Source organism: Epinephelus fuscoguttatus, linkage group LG7 (genome assembly GCF_011397635.1).
Source record: "Epinephelus fuscoguttatus linkage group LG7, E.fuscoguttatus.final_Chr_v1".
In the NCBI taxonomy this organism is placed as follows: Eukaryota; Metazoa; Chordata; class Actinopteri; order Perciformes; family Serranidae; genus Epinephelus; species Epinephelus fuscoguttatus.
The window spans coordinates 6678224-6695787 of NC_064758.1; positions in this window are offsets into that span (position 1 = coordinate 6678224).

Here is a 17564-nt window from a genome sequence, read left to right on the forward strand (position 1 = left end):
TATTGTCACAAACTGGCTCAGTGAATGTTAAATTTTTGCAGTCCACACAAGAGATTTGGTTAAAACATGTTTCATTTATTGAACTAAGATTTACTTAAAGAAACATAGTGTGTGTGCTGTGGAGGTTTTGGAGGTGCAAAACTAAAAGGCAATGATGCAGGGTTTAGGAAGGGAGAGGGTGAGTTCATAGCTCAGGCAGCGTTTATATGGAGGGCCCAGCTTAATCAAGCTTAATCAAGGCAACAACCCTCCCATGTCAGTCAACTGCCTGATGAGGTTGGCCAGGACATCCATTAGGGGGCGTCACACTCATATTATGCTACATATAAAGTATAATGTGAAATTCATAGACAAATATAATGGAAAAATAGCTAAATTAATTTTCTCACATGCAATGCAAATATTTTTCATCAAACTTGCACAGCTGGCTCACCCACCTCCTGCACTGAAACATTATGTAGGAAGAACTTTAAGACATAGATACGCCTGCAGGTCATTCGTCTGACAATAGAGCTAATCCCAAGGACATTTTCCTTAGATGCTTCTGTTCAACCTGGAATAAAATGCTGTTCAGCTTCAGTAACACAGCAGATTGTGGATTTCTTAGATGTGTGGATCATAACAACCAAAGCATGCTCAAACACAAATACAATAGCTGTGGACAGAATGACAGTTTATTTATTTTAATTATTTTTATTGGGAATACAAAAAATACACAAGTATAAAATTACAAGTCTCTCCCATTTTATTGTGAAATGTATATCCCCAGGGGACTCATAGAGGGACCCCACCCATCCAACAACAAGAACAACATAACATTGTAACCACCATCCTATGCTGTCTGGCTACACTCTCATCTACCACGACTTTGCAGTCACTGATCTCCTTCAGATTACATCTTCTACACAAGATGTAGTCCACCTGTGTGCTCCTACCTCAGCTCTTATAAGTCACCCTATGTTCCTGCCTCTTCTGGAAGAAAGTATTCAGCCATTTCCATCGTTTTTGCAAAGTTTACCACCATCTGTCCTTCTGTGTTCCTATCCTGGATACCAAACCTGCCCATCACTTCCTCATCACCTCTGTTCCCCGCACCGACATGTCCACTTGAAGTCTGCACCAATCCCCACTCTCCCACCTCTAGGGATATTCTGCGTCACTTCATCTAAGTCTCTCTAGAATTTCTCCTTCTCTTCTAACTCACATCCCACCTGGGGGCATAACCACTAACAACGTTGAACATCACACCTTCAATTTCTAGCTTCAGACTCATCACCCTATCTGACGCTCTTTTCACTTCCAAAATATTCCTAACAAAGTCCTCCTTCAGGATAACTCATACTCCATTTCTCTTCCTATCCACACCATGATAAAACAGCTTGAACCCTGCTCCCAAGCTTCTAGCCATGCTACCTTTCCAACTGGTCTCCTGAACTACACTGTATATCCACCTTCCTCCTTTGCATCATGTCAGCCAACTCTCTAGGGTTCCCTGTCATAGTCCCAACATTCAAAGTCCCTACTCTCAGTTCTAGACTCTTGCCTTTCATCTTCTCTCTCTGCCTACAGACACGCCTTCCTCATCTCCTTTTTCGACTAACAGTAGTCCAATTTCCACCGGCACCCTGTAGGTCAACAGCACCAGTGGCGGTCATTGTTAACCTGGGCCTCGATCATTTCGGTATGGAAGTCATATTAGTGATTCACATGTTTGATTTGGCATAGCTTTTATGTCAGATGCCCTTCCTGACACAACTCTCTGCATTTATCTGGGCTTGAGACGGACCCAATGAGAACACCGGCTTGTGCCCTCTTGGGGCTGCATTCATAACTGCATACCTGTATATGACAAAAATATCAAAGAAATATATATATATGTGTGTGTGTGTGTATATATATATATATATATACATATATATATATAATATATATGGCCAGACCTGGTCCTGTGGTCCAATTCTCTTTCAGTGTGTTTCCTCATAGAAGTAATTATCCCTTGGGAGGATGAAATTGAGGAGGTGTTTGAATGCAAGAGATTTTTGTATTGATAAACTAAGTTTTCAGAGTGATAAAGCAGTCAAATAAATGTAGTGGGGTAAAAAGTACAATATTGATGTAGAGAAGTATAACTTTAAAGCAGCATGAAATGAAAATAATCAAGTGCAAGTACCTCATAATTTTCTAAATTCGAATAATAGAAGATGCAAAATATTCTGTTTCTACTCAGTACCAATTACTAACAACTACTAATATTTTTAACATCACAACTCATAATTAATTTGGGAAAAATAAGGGTAAATAAGGTGCAAGAGTGCATTAAAAGCATCAAAATAGAGCTTGTTTATTAAAAAACAACAACAGAGATTTATGGTAGAAATAGATTACAGGCATGTACACAGTTGACAGGAAGGCAGACAGGTAGGTTGTAGGTACAGACACTCAAATCAAATGCACAAAACATGGATGGATTTACAAGGGCTCAACAAAAATGGGCTGGTTTAATATCTGAAGGACTGATGAGGAAAGTGGGGACCGGAAGGCTGGGGATGTCAGGTGACTGCAGGGCTGATGAGAGAGGTGGAAACAGATGTGTACATGGCCGGGCAGTCAGGCAATGGGGAATAAAGGGAACGTTCGAGGGCATCAGGTGCAAGAAAGGAGAATGGCAAAAGTAGGGTTTGGGGGAGTTTTTGTAACTGTTTGTAATTCCTAAATGTACTGCTGTGACATAGATCAGTGAGTCAGGAAATGATTAACTCCCTCCAGATTTATCGTTCACGATGGCTGCCCACCCAAACTGCCTAGCAGTTCTAGAGAAATTGTTTTTATAAAAAGCCCTCTCTTATTACCAATATTTCACAACTTCTGGATTTCCTGGATGTTTCACTGTTGATTTTTCCCTCACTTCTTCCCAATAAAAGCAGTCAGTACATCATTTGATCTCATATTTACATTCATGAAGCCAAACCTGCAGCTACAGATGACACAGAGAAAAACCAACAAACTACTAAAATGTTACTAAGCGAGTTTGTAGAAATGCATGGTATGGTTTTCAAGTATTTTCAGTTTAGCAGGTTCCCCATGTGTGATCACTCACCTCTTTCCCCTTTGTCTTGTTTGCAGTTTCAAATCTGCCCTCCACATTCTCATGCAAATCACTGGTCTTAACGATCCTTTACAGCTAGGAACAACCTAGCTGCTAGCTGCTCTTTAGCATGTTTGTTAGTCAAGTTAGGGGTTGTGTCAGTACAGCTGGAGATATCGCTTTCAGCAGAATTCAGCACATCTCCTTCGGCCAAAACAATGGATAATCACACAGCACTTAACATAAAATGGGTAAGTTACGGAGCAGTAGTGCACTGTTACCAAAACAACCACAATGACCAGCAGCACCTATGACATAGTTCTTGTCAGGGACGCATCAGGGTTCACACTACAAAAGATATGTGTCAAACGCATCCCAGACCTCCTCCGCAAGTGGTTTGGGTGATCAGATCACAATGTGTCTTGGTGGTCATTTAGATTTGTATTTAGCACTGTCCACTTGTGTTTGGAACACGCAAGAAGCACATTAATACCAGATCTGGACAGGCCCTTTGTTTTCTCTGAATAATGCCCTCTTTGCCTGGTCCATCAGTTTTGGTGGGTGGCCCCCTCTTGGCATGTTTGTTGTAGTGTCACCTTTATTCCCATTTTGTAATGATGGATTTAATGGATTTAATGGTGCTCATTGTGATGTTCCAAGTTTCATATATTTTTTATATAACCCAACCCTGAGTTGGACTAATTCAGAACTTTGTCCCTGACCTGTTTGGAGAGTTCCTTGCTTGGTGGTACTGCTTGGTGGTGTTGTAGACGCTGGGGCCTTTAAGAGAGGCCTTTCTGACATAATGTGACACTTACATTGAAAACAGGTGGACTTTAACTAATTACACATATAGGAGCCATACCTGGTGTAAAATGTATGTGGGGTGCTAATTTGACCTGTAGGGGTTGCTGTTATGTCATGGGTATCTATCAATATAGGTAAGAATGTTCAGTTATAATACTACCACTATAGCTATGGGAATTATCCCCATCTGGGGTCATTAACTTGGAAAATTAATAATCTTTAAGACACACCACTTTATGTGGCCGGCATGCGCCAGGCTATAAAAGCCCCACCTTGCGCATGCACCAACTGATTAACATCGACTGGAATGGGTACTGAGCACAAGGCATAAGCGAACTAAGCACCTGCTTAGGGCCCGTGACCACTAGGGGGCCCCCAAGAGCAATTAACTTCAAAAAAGAAAAAAAGAAAAAAAAATTTCCATGTGTGAGTGATGATGATTCATAAATTATCAAATGTACGTTGTTGTAAAAAAAGGACAATATTATGTTAACAGAGTGTAGTTTCCTACTGTCTCTCTGCTCTAAATGTCAGAGCTCCACTTGTAAGGTGTGCATCCAGCCAAGCAGCGCGCACTGCGCATCCAAGGAGCTAGCAGCAGGTGGAAAGCCTAATAATGTCGCAACAAAGGACATACCTTTCAGGGGCATAAGAAAGAAAAAAGAAGAAAGAGGAAGAGGAGAAAAAACAGATAAAGGTATGTTTGCATGTCTTGGTAATGTAACGTTTGGTGTCACGGAGATTTTGAAAAATTTCCTCAAATTAGGAAAGTCCCTGATTATTGTTGATATTTTGTTCCAACTACCTTAGCCTATAATAGCAAATAAGCTAGCTAACGTTAGTTCAAAACTAGAGAAATTCCTCTTGTAACTGGTAGGTTAGATAGCTTACTATTCAAGCTAACGTTTTTGTGTTTGTGTAATAGCCTACTTTGAATAAGTTGATTCTCTTTGTATATATTCTGGGTCGCTTTTTGGCATCAAAACAACGTTTTTGATAACAACGTTTGACAGCAAATGTTCAACAACAACTAACATTAATTACAGATGTAGTGACATTTGCTAGCAATGTGTTTTTGCATTAATGAATTAACTTAGTTAACTTATAGTTTGAGATATGCTGTTTGCTGCAGACCATAGTAATTTATGTGAGTAAATAAACATATTTTCTTTTACATTAACTCCCTATTATGCTCATACATTATATGAAACTTCCCCAGGAGCACTGTTAAAGTATTTTGGAGGAGGCACTGACTCAGCCCAGGGGCAGTCCACCTCCTCAGGCTCAGCCAAGGCTAATGAATCAGGTGAGGGAAAAACTGTCACCATTCTAGTCAAATTATCTCATTAAGATATACTAATATAAGATATAATCATATGACAAGGGACATGTTTTTCATCTTGGTATCCTGATTAGCTGTCTGACAAACTTTGTTGGTATCAGTGATGTGGCTCTCGATTGGCTTGTTTTATACCTGTCTAATAGGTCCTTCTCGGTAATGCTTGGTGACTCCTCCTCCTCCAGTGCTCCTCTCGTTTGTGGGGTCCTGCAGGGGTCCATTCTAGGACCCCTTTTATTTACAATCTACATACTACCCCTTGGGAAAATCATTCAGAAGTATGACGTCAACTTTCATTTTTATGCAGATGACACCCAACTGTATGTCCCTTTAAAACCTGGTTGCTCTGATGTCTCCCGTATAATGTCCTGTCTTGCTGACATCAAAAAATGGATGTCCAACAATTTTTTGCATTTAAATGACTCAAAGTAGGAAGTGCTCATCGTCACCCCTGCTGGCTCCAGCACAAACAACATAGATTTTCTATCTTCTAGTCAAGGTGCTGCAGACCTGCTTTTCCCAACTAAGACAGTTAACAAAAATTAAATCCTTCCTCTCTCATGCTAATTTAGAAAAGGTTATCCACGCCTTCATCACATCCAGGTTAGATTATTGTAATGCACTCTACTCTGGCATTAGTAAATGAAATATTCAAAGAATGCAGTTGATTCAGAATGCTGCTGCCAGGTTTTTAACAGGTACCAAGAGAAGCAACCACATTACGGCAATCCTTGCTGCCCTTCACTGGTTACCTGTAAGTTTTAGAATTGATTTTAAGATTTTACTGCTTGTTTTTAAAGCCTTACATGGTCAGGCTCCTGCCTACATCGGTGGCATGCTAAACTCTTATGAACCTGACCGGAGCCTGAGATCTTCTGGCGGGGCCGTCTTACAGGTACCCAAAACTCAGCTGGTCACTTGCTGCCCGTGCCCCTCGGCTGTGGAATACCCTGCCTGGAGATCTCAGGCAGGCAAACTCAGTGTCCTCTTTTAAATCACTTCTTAAAACTCACTTTTATCGTATGGCCTTCTTAAACTGATTCTGTTTTATTATTGTTGTGACTCTTAGTTTTCTATTCTGTATTCCTGTATTTTAATGTTATTTTACTGTTAGGTATCTTATTTGCACTAATCATTTTATTGTTAAGAACCTTGTAACCTTGTTTTGAAAGATGCTCTACAAATAAATTATTATTATTATTATTATCTTAGGTCCATCTCCATCCTCTGCTCCATCCACTGTGCCCACTGTCCGTTCTGTGTCTGCTGCAACCTCAGCTCTACCTGGTAAGTTAGACAACACAACAGCCTTTGTAATTGCTCAGTGTACTGCAGAACATTCTGAGATGAATAATTTTTAATATAAGACATAATCATATGAAAAGGGACATGTTTTTAGACAAATGCATATTATTTCAAAACTTCTCAAGCAATTTTCAGTTGTTCCACTTGCAGATTGTTTTCTTATTACAAGCTATAGCTGTACTATTTTACTTAGAAAATAAGCAGCATAATTTTCAAGCGTAGTATGACATCTAACATGACTAGCTTTTGTTGTTGTTTTTCATCTTAGGTCCATCTCCATCCTTTGCTCCATCCACTGTGCCCACTGTCCCCTCTGTGTTGCAGTTTATTTAAAACAAAAAATAATAAAGCAGATTGTGTTTACAGTAAATGACTGGTTTATTTTGTTGCTATTAGTTGGCCTAGATGACATTCAGTATCCCACTTAGTACTAGGGGTGTAAATCACCAGCTTCATCCCGATACGATATTATATCGATTTGTTTGGATGACGATACGATGTTTGCCGATCAATATGGCGTGATATCATATACCCATCTAACACAATCATTTACATCAACTCACAAAAACAACTAGAATATGATTTGACCATTTTATTTCTGAGCTCTTCCAGGTATCAGGCATTTAAATGTAAAACAGTATTCTTCTGTAACAAAAAATAATAAAAATAGACCCGTTCACTAAAGTCCCACATTTCTCATGTTTAAGTGAATTTCAAACTAAAGGTGTATTTTTAAGATGATGATATGGATCAATGTTTTCATTTTGCATCAATGTAATTGGATCATTAATCAATGAATCAATGTATCGATTTGGATCGATGTATCATTACACCCCTTATATCACTTTGAATATTAAGTGTAAATCAACCCCAGGCTGCTCTTGTAGCTGAATTTGCTACCATTTCAGATTAAAAACCATAGATCGGTTCCAGAACTTTTACAGGGGCTAAACAAGTCCCTGCCTCGGAGTAGGTACTCTGAACGGCCCGAGAAACTCCTGGCTGGGGCTTGGGGATTACTTGGTGCTGATTGGATATACTCAAGACGGGATGTGACGTTTTGTAAATAACAACATGGTTATCGTAGATTAGCTGGGCTAACCGTTAGCTGTTAGCGGTGTCTGTAATAACTCCGGTCACGGTCAGTGAAAAAAATATTTTTTCCAGCGGATATCTTAGTTACAGCATGATTGAGCTAGCATAGCAGTTTTGTGTTGCTATGTGTGGTATTTATTCAGTTTTGGGAAATCACAATGTCTAGAAAGCATCAGTGGCTGCAGCTGACAGGGACAGCTAACAGCAGCAGCAAAGCTAACATCAGGACGTGATCTGTTAAAAGCCTCCCGTTGTCAGATACGACATGAAACTACTAGATTTAGCTCAGTCATGTTGTAACTAAGACATCTGCTGGGAAAAATATTTTTTTCACGGACCGTGACCGGAGTTATTACAGACACCGCTGACGGCTGACGGCTAACGGCATCCCTACGCCCCTACGTCGCCCCGGTCAAGATGGTTGTGCAATGATTATGTCCCATACAGAGCCCGGTAACTTTACATGAACCTTCCTCCTACTCCGCTCTCTCAGCGGAGACACAGCGGTTGAGAGGGCCGAGCGAGAGGACGTTCCTGTAGTAGTTCCTGCCCCCCAAATTGTACCAGGAACTTCTTCAGTGGAAACAGGCCTAAAGTCTGTGAGTACCTTTGGCAGGAATGCAGGGTTTGGACTCAACATGAAGGCATGAAACAACAACAGCTCTTATCCACTGACAGAGCATGCAGTTCCCCCACTCTTTTGGCTAATGCCACTGCCAAGAGAAAAACACGTTAAGAGACAGCCACTTAGGCCCTGTTTAGACGACAATGGTTTCTCTAAAAAAGAAAAGTCTGTCCTTTGTGTTTTAAAAAACTTCTGCATTTATATGACAATGTTATTGAAATGATCCCCATTCACACGGAGCCGCAAAATCGACTGGAAACGCTGTAGCATGCATGCCAGGCCAATGGGTGGCAGTGTAAAAGCAACACCACGGCATGATGTCATGCGCCTGCGCCTTCCTCTACAACACCATGATTACAAGCCAAAACAAAGAAGACACAATGGCGAAAACATGCACAGATAACTTTGTCTGGATGGACGATGAGGTGGAGTTGCTACAGTAACAGATCTACACTTCACTTCAAATCAACAGTGTGAGCAGCACAAACAGTGCTCAGCATTGTTGTTGTGATGGTCAGCATGCCTAGTGACTGGAACCATAATGTACATGTGTGAAAAGTTTCTGTTTTCAGAGGAACTGCATATTGCAAGTTTACATGACAACGGAGACGCTGCCGTTTCCAAGAAGTTGCACACTGGAACCCGTTTTCAAGCACCCAAAACGCTGCTGTCGTGTAAACGATCGGCCAAAACGCAACTAAAGTTTACCTTTTTCAGTTGAAATCGTTGTCGTATAAACGGGGCCTTAATGCTGACTGACTCCAGAGGCTCAAAAGGTTCCTGCTGCAGGGCAGCCAACACCTGACCCAGGTCCCACAGTGAAATGGCCGGCCTCCTGGCTAAGGAGCTGAGAGATGAGGCTACAGTCACCATCTGAAAGCCTATAATCCCCTGTACGAGCAGCCTTGATAGCTGCCACCATTCCTCTAAGGGTTGAAGGTGATTTTACCACCTCAAGCAGCCCCTGCAGGTACTGGAACACCTCTAAGGCTGCACATGTCAGTGCATCGATCCAGTTAGTTGTGCACCACTGGCGCCCCTGCCCTTGTGGAGTGCACCCCACTCCTCCAGGGACACATCCGTAGAGAGCACCTGGCAACGCAGTACTGGACCAAGCATACATGGTCTGCAATGATGGAAAATGCAGCCACCCTCGTCAGAGGAGGAGCGCTTCAAAACTGTGAACTATACCCCTGGGTCATTGTTGAAACAACCCAGGGGTCTGCCCCCAAAGCCTCCCATGCCATCTGAGGGCAAGGGAAGGCTGGGGGTGATATTGCATCAGGACTGAGGCGTGGGCTTCCCCTGGCCACTGCCATGTCCTTTGCCCCATTTAGACTTGCCACACCATGCTGTGTCCAGCCAGATCTTCCTGCCCTCAAGTAGGCTAAGGTTGCTTGGGCTGCTGCAGCTGAGGCCGCTGCCAGCCCTGACCTCGCTTCAAGGTGCCTGACACCTGCCTTCTGGCCCTACTGAATCATCATGGATGCATCAGGCCCAAACGAGGCAGATGGCTCAACAGGCATTTTGAGCAGACACGCCCTATCCTCTGGCTTCAGCAGACTCTGTGACAGCCAGAGACGGCACCTGGCCACCCAAACACTTGCCATAGCACTGCCAGCTGTTTCACCCTGCTCTCTCATGAGCTTTGGAAGAAATGAGGAGACACGCTGTAGTTCAGCTATTAGATCTGTATTACACCCTTCCTCTAGCTGGCCAACCAGATGGCGCTGGTAAAGGGACAGTATGGCACCCATGTTTGCCAGCTGTGTCTGAACTGCCATGGCTTCATGCATTTTCCCAACAAGCCACCTATTACCTTGCAGTTTCTATACTCAGGCAGTTTGCCTTGCCCAGGAGAGACTTTGATGGAGCCACCAAGGCAGCCAAAGCTGACATAACCCACTGCTGTTCATCAGGTGAGAACACAGAGTCCCACTTCTTCTTCTTGTCTTTCATGCACAGTTTATTTCTAACCAGTGTATTCTTAAATTAAAAATATGCAAGCATCCTTGAATCTGTGTCCATAAACCTTTCAAAGGAACAATATTTCACCATTACATTCAGCAGCGTACACCTGGCTTGATATGGCCCTGTGTTGCAGTCAAAAAACTATATGTGCACCTTTGTTCAGCAAAACTTGTCACAGAATGAATGGTTCCTACCTATACTGACAGATATCTATGACAGTGACCCCTACAGGTCAAATTAGCATCCCACATTCATTTTACATCAGGCATGGCACCTGTAATGTGACTTCTGAAGGTAATTGGTAGCACCAGGTCTTATTTAGGGGCATCATAGCTCTCTCATTTTAATTCACCAATTTTGACTATTTTGTGTAGGTCTATTGCAAAAACATCCATAAATTTAATTTAAGTTACAGGTTGTAATGCAACAAAATAGGAGAAACACCAACAAAAAGTGAACAGTTTTGCAAGGCACTGTAACTCATAACTTTAAGGGCCCTATTTAGATGGTCTAAAGGGGACGGCAGACGGCACATAATCCATGTCGCAAGTGTCATTGCTATTTAGATGCAGACGCAGTTGTCATTTTCACGCCCTGCACCCTCGTCGTCTAACTACCAAATGAACTTGCGCTTCTCTGGGTGTGTTGGTCTAAAAATGAGGAGTGGTCAGGCGCAGTCATGGCGTGTTGCTAGTTAGATGACGTAAAAAGCAAATGTGCCAGTGACCAACAAAAACCAGGTCTAAAGTCAATGGCGCAGTATTTCGTTGTTAAACAAGTTAGTAATATCGTCTATAGGCGGGTGCACAACGCGCGTGCACTCTGCTCAGACACACATGGAGCAGCCACACATACGCAAAAGATAACAAATAAAAATATGTTTACAGTGTGAAAGGTTATTATTGTGCACATTAAAATATTTATCAGAAACACGTCTCAATGGTCAGTCGTTAATCAGAATGTTCTAATCGCAGTAATAATGATCATCATAATCCGGGAGGTCCAAGCTCGCAGTGTCCAAATATACGGAACTGCGAGCAGACCTCCATGGGCTGATGATGCATAGCCTGTAAAATGAACTTGTCTTTCCCAATTAAATTGTGATCATTTTGGCATGTAAATCACAAAATCAAAGATGTGAAAATGTTTGATAAACTGTATTTTGATATAAACACAACAGTAACCAGCTTCTGTGAACTAAAAACATAAACTTATAGCCCTGCAAGTACAAATGTATATGTTAAAAAAAAAAAAGCTTTTAGAACATAAAACTGAAGATCATCTTGTCAGGAGGAGGATGACCCCAGCTCTGCAGCCAGACCAGACGGCCCGGGTGCGGACAGCGTTTCTCTTGTGCGCGTGCAGTCTCTTTCTCTCTCACAGTCTCACTCTGTTTCTTTTCTTTTGACTTTTCTAAGATGACAGATGCAGAATATATACTCCCTATCTGATGCTGTGGCTGTTTGTGGTTGGCTGAGAGGGATGTGAACTCATTAGTTTGCAGCTGTGTTAATCAAATCAGGTTGGGTTTCTATTACGCGTGCCAAATGTGCCAATCAGTGCCAATAAGTGGCAATCCCCTTTGATCAGACATCAGATGTGACGGGACAGTCGATATAGAGATACATTTATCGTCTCCTCAGCTGTAAAACACTCACTCTTTCCAGTTGGTAGGTCTGCCATCTAATTAGCTCTCCGCTGTGCGCTCCAATCGCGCCTCTTTTAAAGGGAATGAGAGGTGTCACTGATTGGCTTATTGAATGATACGCCCAAAACACACCCATGACTAATTCACAGAGTAAGTCCAACCCTTTTAGACTCTCCGCCATGGCACACAGTCTGAAAATGCGCTGTCTAACTAGCAAGTGACTAGGACACGCCCATGCGCTGCACACCTGGCGCTTTGCGTTTTAGACCATCTAAGTAGTTGTTGGCAAATGTTCTGGCAAATTTCATTTTTGACAAGTCTTTCCTCCTGTTAATCAAACTGCACTTCAGCAAAGCAATGAGGACTTACAGCAGCAAACCTGATTTATGACCGAATCAAATGCTAGTAAATGCTTGGGGGGAAAAAGGTGAAATTATAGTTTTATTTTTGTCAGAATGACAGAGATTAGAAATCTTCAGGGATGGAAAATCAAAACAAAATGAAACGGGAACATAAGAGTGTTCAAACCTTAGTGATGCAGAACAGTTGGGTCCCTTTTCATTTGTAATCCTTTGGAATACTTTTTTGGAACATGTGGGCGGTTTCCCTAATTGAAAAGTTATCCAATGACACGCCCCTTCCTCTACTACAGTTGGTATCCACCTTGTTCCTGAGGGCACTACTATATCAATGATTATGGGTGGAACTTCCGGTGAGATATGGAAGTGGCAGTAAGCTAGTTATCCACATTGACTGTCTAAGATTAGGCCCAGTTGCTACTCTTAGTGGCTTACTGCCAACAGTTGTTCTTTTCGAAAGTAATTCACCTTCAATTTAGCAAATACTATCTTGTTCTTAAACAGATATTTAACTAATGTCCATTGTCCACATCAGTAACAATACTAACAACCAGACTATGCTAAATTTGTTGTTTCAACAATATTGTTTAGATGTGTAGCAAGAACAAGGAGGGATTGTTCCTGTTACTGGCAGTACAGTTTCCGACAGAAAGGCATAGGCATAGGTTGCCACTGGTAGGGTTGTCATGAGAATCGAAGTTCTCATGACCAAGTTGATGCCAACACGCAAAAAATACGTCGGTACCGTAAGTACCGGATACAACTTTGCCCTCAGCAGGCCGTGTCGATTCCTGTCGGAACTGATGAGGGCAGTATACATGTGTCAGTCGGTGCCGAGGACGAGCGCCAAAGAAGGGTGCCTGTTCTCCATTGTCTTTGCTAGAAACAGTGGCTTTAACAAGTGCTGCTGGAGCCACAACACCTCAGCTTGTTGAAAAGTCAGATAGTAGGAGTCGTGTGTGGAGAGGGTTAGGCTTCATTTACACCACAAGCAATGCGTTCACGTAGCGCTCGCGAACTGTTGCTGTTTACTCGCGTTTTCATTTCGGTGAGCATGTTAACAGGTTCGAGTGTTCACACCGCATCCGTTCTACGCGCTGCTCGAGTCGTGCTGCTTTTGCAAGCAAGCTCGAAAATAGTTTTGTACGAGTCGCAACCGAATGGTTGTGGTATTCAACAAAAAACACAAGTTTGCATGTGTTGTGACCTCTCTCGGCCACCGTAGACATCTCCCCCTTGAGAAACCTGACAGGCACATGTTTCATGTACTTACCCATTTGTAGTGCTAAATATTAATTCTCCAAGCGCTGGAATAATCACTGGCACGCAAACCCATCCACCATGGGCTTTGGGTCCAAACTCAGTTCTTCTTTGGGGTTTATTGGAGACCAACTGTTCGGGTGTGGTTTGTATTTTGACGGGACAGCAGCAGCCGCTGCGAGACACGGCTGTTCGGTTTTGGTGTGAATACACGTGTGCTGCCGCAACGCTTGTGGATCGCTTGCGGTGTAAATGAGGCCTTAGAGTTAAAGTTAAAGTTTGAAACAGTTTTAATAAAGTAGTGAATTTAGAAATACATGAGTTCAGTTTTTTGATTTTAGTAATAATATTATAATAATAATTATAACAGTGATTGTGTTACCATATCTTGTAAGTATGGAAATATATGATAGTATATGTATGTGACAAAAACAATAATATGTGTATAATAGAAGTATGACTAATAATAATAGCAGCAGAAGGAGGCATCAGGCAGGACCACGGCAGCAGCACAACCACATCACACGATCCAGGCGAAGCTGCAATATAAGGGAACCTGTGAGACCAGAAAGGCTCCGGAGAAGAAGCCAAGTTACTGACATGCAGTAAAGCTTAGTTAGCAATATGCAGTAATAGGACATGAATGTTAGCAAATGAAGAAGAACCAACTTTTCAGAGACTGAGGAGAGACAGAGAAGGAGAGAAGGTGCTCAGTGTATCATAGGAGGTGTATCATAGGAGGTCCACCTCTAGGACTAGGTCTAGAGGTGGACTAGACTAGGCTAGGCATAAGTCAGCCTAACTAGAGGCTGGTACAAGGCAAGCCTGAGCCAGCCCTAACTATAAGCTTTATGAAAAGTTAAGTCTTAAGTCTAGTCTTAAATGTGGAGACGGTGTCTGCCTCCCGGACCAAAACAGGAAGATGATTCCACAGGAGAGGAGTCTGATAGCTGAAGGCTCTGGCTCCTGATCTACTTTTGGAGACTTTAGGAACCACGAGTAACCCTGCATTCTCAGAACACAGTGTTCTGGTGGAATAATAGGGCACTATGAGCTTTCTAAGATATGACGGAGCTTGACCATTTAGAGCTTTGTAAGTTAGGAGAAGGATTTTTAATTCATTTCTGGATTTTACAGGGAGCCAGTGCAGAGAAGCTGAAACAGGGGAAATATGATGTATCTCTTTTCTTAGTTCCTGTTAGTACACCTGCCGCCACATTCTGGATCAGCTGGAGAGTTTTTAAAGACTTATTAGAGTAACCTGATGATAGGGAATTGCAGTTATTCAGCCTAGAGGTAACAAAAGCATGGACCAATTTTTCCGCATCTTTTTGGGACAGGATATGTCTAATTTTTGCAATATTATGCAGATAAAAGAACGCAGTCCATGAAATTTGTTTTGAATGGGAGCTAAAAGACAAATCTTGATCAAATATTACTCTGAGGTTTCTTACAGCGGTGCTACAGGCCAAAGTAATGCCATCCAAAGAAACTATATCTTCAGATAGACAATTTCTGAGGTGTTTGTGGCCAAGAACAATAACTTAATTGATCCATTTCTTCTGGCATTATCGATAGATATAATTGTGTATCATCTGCATAGCAGTGGAAGTTTACAGAGTGTTTTCTGATGATTTTACCTCAGGGAAACATATATAAAGTGAATAGAATTGGTCCGAGCACAGAACCTTGTGGGACTCCGAAACAAACTTGTATGTAAAGACGATTCATCGAGAAAATGAATGAAATGAAATCGATCGGATAAATAGGATTTAAACCAGCTTAGTGCAGGACCTTTAAGGCCAATTAAATGTTCCTCAGCAGGTGTGTGAGTGGGGAGAAACAGTTAAAAATGTGAGCAGGCTGCTAGCGGACTGTGGGCGTTGGCTTAGTATTACGCTTCTCTCGAACAGTCACAGGCTTCCGGCTGCACAGGGGGATTGCTAGCAGAAGCTATGCTATGTGGCTCCACGCATGCTACAGGGGGCTGGCTAACTACTGCAGCTACTGAATGATTTTCCATGGTGCGGAGGTGCGCTTCCAATTCACTAAGCCATTCCTCCAACACAACAAATAAACCACATTTATTTCATGTACCACTGTTGTGTAAACAACAGCTCTGATTAGCAAGAAAATCGTTGAAAGAAGAAGAGAGCTATGAATGCTTGAATGGAACTAGTGTGGGTTTAAATGTGTACTAGATATTTAGCAGCTGATATGAGTAGTATCAGAAAAATAACTGATGTGAGCTCAGTAGGGCAGCACACAGACGCTATCATAGATAGAAACACTGGAAATGACAAAACGCTTACCGCAGTAAATCGGCACATCAGTTTTATTACTATAATTAAAACCTGAAACCATTCTGTTTATGGTATGTATGTGTAAAAAGTCTCCCCTTTGAAAAATAACTAAAATAAAGAAGAGATTTTTTTTATCAGTTATATTTTTTTCAATATTGTAGATAAGCAAATGGGTATGGTATAATAACCATCAGCTTTTACCTCACAGTATACCTTAACCAACAAACACACATGCGCACATGCACACACACACAGACACAGACACACACACACACACACACACACACACACACACACACACACCTCAAAATATTTGTGTACTTACAGGTAAAACCTAAATTTAAGTTCCTGACATTTAGTCTTTTGTCGACCCGTGAGACAGGTTGACCCTGTATGACTTCCTGCAGCAACACCTGATTACTCAACAGGGCAAGACAATAGATGCGTCACCTGCATGGACACTTGGAAAACTGCCTTTATAAGACCAAACCTCCTCCATCCATAAACATACTCAACACTGAGAGCGCACTCAACACTGAGAGCACACTCAACACAGCGGCACCCATGGATTTTCTCAAAAGTTTGACTGGTGATACTGACATTGCAAAGGCAGCAGGTGGGTATCATTTGGAAAATATTGCAGAGATTAGATCGTATTTGAGTTTTAAAGATACAGACGTTGTTATAGGCCTACATGACTTTGTTAAACCAGAGGTAGAGGAAACATTCAGATCATTTATTAAGTATGCAAATATTTGTTTTAAACATTTGAGTAGAAAGTTTCCAAAGATACTAAATAATAATAAGTGAGGCTCAATTTTGGGGCCTAACATGATTGGGCTATTAGGTCTATATATATCTGATGTGTTTGGTATCCCTTGTCTCCATTATCTGCAAACTTAACAGCTGTTTGTTCTGCAGGTGAATTCGTGGAGAGCGAGGTGAAAAGTTTCCTGGGTTCTGGAGATGAGAAAGCCGAGGGAGCACCCAGTGCTGAAGGAGACGCCCCCGTCACTGATGGCGAAAAGACAGATGACGTTGCAGAAGATAGCGGTGAAAATAAAGCTGACGATCAAAAAGAACCTGCCGAAAACGCCGAGCAGTAAGAAGGAAGAGGAGGTGAGTCATTTAAACTGACTAATGTGAATAATGTGAAAATAAAAACATCATGTTATGTAATGTCATGTCATGTAATGTAATGTAATCTTATCTTATCTTATCTTATCTTATTTTATCTTATCTTATCTTAAAACCACACTAACTGAGCTGTCCTGTTATCAGCTACTGCTGCTGCTGCTGCTTTCAACTTTGTGAGGAAAAAAACAAACATTGCCTGCAACATACAGTGGAATTCTTTGAGGTTTTTTTTTTTTTACTAACAGTGATAGCTGTGGGCCACAATCTAAAGTGTTAGTGAAAAATGCACTCCACAATTTCCAACAGCCCGTGATGATGATGTTAAATTACCAGCTTTGTTGGTCAGTCTAACATTCTTACAATGCAGCCAGAGTGCATTCTTTGTATAAGAGGAGAAGTTGTATTTGGAGACCTAATGCAGAGACCACCCAGCTAGGAGCAGTTAATACTTAGGGAATAAGTTGTAACAGTGACCCTAACACAAATGTCAAGCTATGTTTGCTGTTTGCAGCTATGTTTTTAAGCAGCTGTTAAACTGATCTGAATGTCTTTGATGTATTTTGGTACATATTTTTATTATTATCTCATCTTTGTCTGTCATGTTTTTTGGTGGTGGGAGTAATGAAAGTT